Source organism: Mauremys reevesii, linkage group 17 (assembly GCF_016161935.1).
Source record: "Mauremys reevesii isolate NIE-2019 linkage group 17, ASM1616193v1, whole genome shotgun sequence".
Classification (NCBI taxonomy): domain Eukaryota; kingdom Metazoa; phylum Chordata; order Testudines; family Geoemydidae; genus Mauremys; species Mauremys reevesii.
In genome coordinates, this window is record NC_052639.1 from 9148891 (window position 1) to 9155315 (window position 6425).

Consider the following 6425-nt stretch of genomic DNA (forward strand, 5'->3'; position numbering starts at 1 on the left):
TTTATGCTGAACCAGAACCTGCAAAACCAGGCGAGGAGGAGGGGGCAGCGCGGCAACAAGAGTGATGAGGACATGGACATAGAATTCTCTCAAACCGTGGGCCCCGGAGTGTTGGAGATCATGCTCTTCATGGGGCAGGTTATAGCCATGGAATGCCGATTCTTGGCCCGGGAAACAAGCACAGACTAGTGGGACCGCATAGTGTTTCAGCTGTGGGACGATTCCCAGTGGCTGTGAAACTTTCGCATGCGTAAGGGAACTTTCATGGAACTTTGTGACTTGTTTTCCCCTGCCCTGAAGCTCCAGAATACCAAGAAGAGAGCAGCCCTCGCATTTGAGAAGCGAGTGGCGATAGCCCTGTGGAAGCTTGCAATGTCAGACAGCTACCGGTCAGTCAGGAATCAATTTGGAGTGGGCAAATCTACTGTGGGGCTGCTGTGATGCAAGTAGCCAAACAATCACTGAGCTGCTGCTACCAAAGGCTGTGACTCTGGGAAATGTGCAGGTCATAGTGGATGGTTTTGCTGCAATGGGATTCCCTAACTGTGGTGGGGCGATAGATGGAACCCATTTCCCTATCTTGGCACCGGAGCACCAGGGCATCCAGTACATAAACCATAAGGGGTACTTTTCAATGGTGCTGCAAGCACTGGTGGATCACAAGGGACGTTTCACCAATATCAACGTGGGATGGCCAGGAAGCGTTCATGACACTCATGTCTTCAGGAACACTACTCTGTTTAGATGGCTGCAGCAAGGGATTTAGTTTCTGGTCTGGGAAGTAACAGTTGGGGATGTTGAAATACCTATTGTTATCCTGGGGACCCAGCCTACCCTTGATGCCATGGCTCATGAAGCCATATACAGGCAGCCTGGACAGTAGTCAGGACCTGTTCAACTACAGGCTGAGCAAGTGCAGAATGGTGGTAGAATGTGCATTTGGCCATTTAAAGGTGCGCTGGTGCACATTACTGACTAGCTCAGAACTCAGCCAAACCAGTGACCCTTTGTTATTGCTGCTTGCTGTGTGCTCCACAATCTCTGTGAGAGTAAGGGGGAGACCTTTATGGCGGGGTAGGAGGCTGAGGCCAGACACCAGGGCGGTTAGAAGAGCACACCAGGAAGCGCTGCACATCAGAAAATCTTTGAAAACCAGTTTCATGACTGGCCAGGCTAGGGTGTGACTGCTGTGTTTGTTTCTTCTTGATGAAAACCTGCCCCTTGATTGACTCATTCCCTGTAAGCAACCCACCCTCCCTTCGATCACAGCTTGCTTTCTAAGGAAATAAAGTCACTATCATTTAAAAATCATATATTCTTTATTAACTGATAATAAAAAGAGGGAGAGAACTGACAAGGTAGCCCGGGTGGGGTTTGGGAGGAGGATAGGAGGGAAGTTCAAAGTAATGACAGCCTTTTGCTTGGGCTGTCCACTGGTGTGGAGTGGGCGGGTGCACGGAGCCTCCTCTCTCCCCTCCCGCATTCTTACACGTCTGGGTGAGGAAGCTATGGAACTTGGGGAGGTGGGAGAGCAGTTATACAGGGCTGCAGCAGCAAAGAATCCTGTGGCACCTTATAGACTAACAGATGTTTTGCAGCATGAGCTTTCGTGGTGAATACCCACTTCTTCGGATGCAAGTGGTGGAAATTTCCAGGGCAGGTTTATATATGCAAGCAAGAAGCAAGCTAGAGATAACGAGGTTAGTTCAATCAGGAGGATGAGGCCCTGTTCTAGCAGTTGAGGTGTGAAAACCAAGGAGGAGAAACTGGTTCTGTAGTTGGCAAGCCATTCACAGTCTTTGTTTAATCCTGAGCTGATGGTGTCAAATTTGCAGATGAACTGAAGCTCAGCAGTTACTCTTTGAAGTCTGGTCCTGAAGTTTTTTTGCTGCAGGATGGCCACCTTAAGATCTGCTATTGTGTGGCCAGGGAGGTTGAAGTGTTCTCCTACAGGTTTTTGTATATTGCCATTCCTAATATCTGATTTGTGTCCATTTATCCTTTTCCTTAAAGACTGTCCAGTTTGGCCGACGTACATAGCAGAGGGGCATTGCTGGCATATGATGGCATATATTACATTGGTGGACGTGCAGGTGAAAGAACCAGTGATGGTGTGGCTGATCTGGTTAGGTCCTGTGATGGTGTCACTGGTGTAGATATGTGGGCAGAGTTGGCATTGAGGTTTGTTGCATGGATTGGTTCCTGAACTAGAGTTACTATGGTGCGGTGTGCAGTTGTTGGTGAGAATATGCTTCAGGTTGGCGCGTTGTCTATGGGTGAGGACTGGCCAGCCACCCAAGGCCTGTGAAAGCGTGGGATCATTGTCCAGGATGGGTTGTAGATCACTGATGATGCATTGGAGGGGTTTTACCTGGGGACTGTATGTGATGGCCAGTGGAGTCCTGTTGGTTTCTTTCTTGGGTTTGTCTTGCAGTAGGAGGCTTCTGGGTACACGTCTGGCTCTGTTGATCTGTTTCCTTATTTCCTCGTGCGGGTACTGGTGAAGAAACAAAGAATTACACACTGGCAGGAAAAAAATTTGGGACCCCTGCTTCGAAATGTGGTATTGATTGGATTTGGGGGTTTATTCTACAGGCTGCACCCTGTGTTCTGGATAAATCCTTCAGCATGTATTGCCCTCCCTAATTGGATTGTAAATGGCATTGCCCTTATCCAGTTTCCAGATCACTTCTACATACCCAGATTGCTCACAAGGGGCTGCCATTAGATTAGCACAACAACGAGCCTGGGTTATTTCCTCTGGAAAAAGAGGGAATTGATCAGATCCCTGTGGTCTGGGGCCAATAGTGCAGCAGCCATTTAAAATATTCTTAAAAGCCAAAAACATGATAAGAAATTGGGCCAACTAGAAAAGGCCACTAGCCTTATTTTTGGAGCTCAGCTAACCCAAGTGCAGGCTGGAGTTGGTGAGTTACATGTCATTTCCACCCTTAGTTCTATGACCCAGAAGTTACTGACAGAGATGGTGTTGAATATCACTGAGGCTGGGAAGGCATTGCAGTGGGATCTAGTATGTTTAGAAATTCAGGATTTCCTGAATGACCAGCTGATGGCCATTTGGAATGGTCTTGAGCACCAGACTTGGCCCACTGCCCTTACAGACGCATCAGGAACCATCTGATCTGTGGCCATGGAGACATACTTGGACACTTTCTGGATGGAAGTGTGGACATTCACAGTGCTCCTTCCAAGCATCTGGACCGGTTAGGGTGGGTGTGGGCTCCCACATACCGAATCCTGCTGGGTCCATGGGAAGGATAAATGTGGGACTGAATACCCTCATTAATGACCCCAGCTCCCTAGAACTTAATCGCTTTTTGTCTCAAAGTATGAGAAAACTCAGCCAAAAGTTTATTGAGTATTCTCAAAGTGGGGAGTTGTTGGTGTCACTAGGCATAAATCAAGGTAACTCGGGAGGATGGCTCTGGGCCTATGTGAACCAAAGTACCTCTATGTGAAGCGCTTTTGTTAGCCTTACTAAACTTTTGTAACCTCCTGTGCTATGTGCTGACTGCTGGCAGCTGCAAAGCCAGTTGGCACTAGATGCAGCCAATACTAGATAAGCTAGGCGGAAAGCAGGTGCTGTAATCAAAGTTATATGCATGGGAAAGTAACTCACACAGTGGAAAAGTACAGATAAAAGAAAAACATAGGGGCTTTATATACTGGTTCCCGCCTGCGTGCGGGTGTGCAGGTTTTGAGATTGATATTTGTCCCTTGCACCGTTTTTTTTTTTAATCTCAAATAAACTTGGTTTGTTTCTCCATCCTGGTGTGTTAATTAGTGCAACGCACACCAGGCAACGAACCCCACTGTTGCCCCCCCTCGGACCCTTTGGGCCAGCAACAGACTGTTGGCCCCTTACTAAAGCTCAGTGGGTTTTTGGTTGGCTAGCTCCCAGTTCCAATAGACGGGAGAAGGGCCAATGGGAAAGCAGGACCCTGAGACTGACAGTCCCCTGGGAAATGGGGAGAGGCCAAAGCTCCAAGTTAGCTGCACTGACAGGCCAGGCAGTGTAATGAGGGAGTCACCAGGCCAGGGGGTCCCATCCTCCGTGGGAGCTGGAACTGCCTGGGCCAGAGTGGGGCAGAACTAAGGAGAGAGCAGGAGCCCGAGAAGAGCCGGGGAGCAGAGCTGCACCAGCCAGGGAGAACCAGAGCAGATCCGTGTTGGGAGCCGAGCCACAGCAGCACGAGCCATAGAAGCTGCCCAGGGAGCAGATCTGTGCGGGGAGAAGAGCTGCAGCAAGTGGAGCCAGAGGAGCAGCCCAGGGAGCAGGAGGCAGAGCTGCAGCAGCACTGGGGCTGGAGGTGGGTGCAGTGAGCTGTGTGGGAGAGCAAGGGGGACCCTGGGCAGAAGGCCCAGTGCAAGGAGATGCCATCGGTCAAGAGATCTTGCAGGCCAGACTTTTGGGGGTGGGGGGATCATATCCCCTACATGGGGGCTGACACTGGGAACAAGGGGCCTGTCACCTAGAGCATGTGGCCACTGCCAGAGCAAGTGTCCAGCCCGTGGTGTCCCTGCAGCACAGCCAGGGCCTGGGGAGGAGGCCTGGGACATGTGAGGGAGAGACTGTGACCTGCCCTGACCCTCCAGAGACGCTGGTTGTGATCTCCCTGCACCACAGAACAGGGTGACGTGTTTTCCTTTCCCATCTTTCCTTGTGTTTTACATTGATTGCTGGGTAGTAAATGGTGTTTGCTTGAAGCACATGCAATGAGGAGTGGGTCAGGGAAGTGCCCAGAGTGGTGACACTGTAGCCCCCGTTCAAGTGATCATGACAAGATTGGGGGTCATCAAACCCCCCAGGATTCCTGGGCCCAGCCTTGTTGGGGTTACGAGGTCTCTGCCACACAGGAGAGTAGAAAGAGCGTCCTTGGGGTCAGGCAGCCTCTGGGTAAGGGGGTGGGGACTCAGATCCTTTCTCCGGCCAATTCCACCAGGGTCATGTATAAACCAGGGAAGTTTACTAAAACTTAGTGGGGGGTGGGAGGGCATTGGTTGGCTAGTTCCCAGTCCCCTAGACTCTCTCCAGACCTCGAGGACTGTTAGGATACAGAGATTCAGGCCAGTCTGCAAAGGCCTGTACTTTAAGAATTTAGGTGTATTTTTATCACTTAGCTAGTTATAAAGGTATAAAAGAAAGAATAAAAAATCACTGTCTGTCTGTGTAATGGCCTTCTCTTACTGTGACAGTCTGAGGCCTGGTTCTTTGGCTAAGCAGCAAAGGCAGCCATAAGCTGGGAAGTGTATGGTCACAACCTCACATTCCCAACTAGTCACATTGAAATAAGGTGCTATTGGGCTGTTAGGAACACAATCCTGTCCTGATATTCCATCACCTCCAGAGAAAGGGAAACTTAGTTTGGTAGCATCCTGTCTGGCAAGAACTCACTTATCAATAGACACAGCTGGAAAACCCTTATTTCTGTATAGATGTAATTGTGAAATCCTCCCTTCTCTTTTGTTTTGTATGTTTATTTGCATGGTCTCTGTCTGGTTCTGTGATTGTTTCTGTCTGCTGTATAATTAATTTTGTTGGGTGTAACCAGTGAAGGTGGTGGAATATAATTGGTTAAATAACCATGTTACAGTATATTAGGATTGGTTAGTTACATTTCAGTAAAATGATTGGTTAAGGTATAGCTAAGCAGAACTCAGGTTTTACTATATAGTCTGCAGTCAATCAGGAAGGCGGGGATGGGAAATGGGACCAGGGACTGGGGATGGGGAATTGGGATCATGTTTTGCTACAGGGGAAATGGGAACAGGGATGGGAACAGAAACAGGGACACAGACAAGGCTCTGTGGTGTCAGAGCTGGGAAGGGGACACTATGGAAGGAAACTGAATCATGCTTGCTGGACGTTCACCCCAATAAACACCGAATTGTTTGCGCCTTTGGACTTCGGGTATTGTTGCTCTCTGTTCATGCGAGAAGGACCAGGGAAGTGAGAGGGTGACGGAATAAGCCCCCTAACACTGTCATTTGTTGCTCTAGGCTCCATTCACATCCCACTTCTGACACAATCACTGTCTTCTATCTGACGAAATAGCCTAATTTCAACCTCTCCTGTAACATTACACCACCAACTATTTAGCATTTGTATGAGAGAAGTTGGAGGGAATTCAGACATCTTCAAATGGCAAAACTTTTCCCCCGGCCTGGTCAGTGAATCCTATGGTGAGAAACTTTTTGTGCATTTCAGTTTCTTGTATTGTTGGATGAGGCCTGAGGTTCAAGTCCCTGGTCAGGTGAAAAACTTCTCACTGTGAGTATAAAAATCTGTCTTTCTGGAGTCTTGTTCAGTGTTACTCTTTCTCTCCAGGATTTTGCCTTTCCTAAGAAGGGCCTTTGTGTGGGGGGGATTGAAGGAGCAACTCCTTGACATCCCCTCTGTCCTT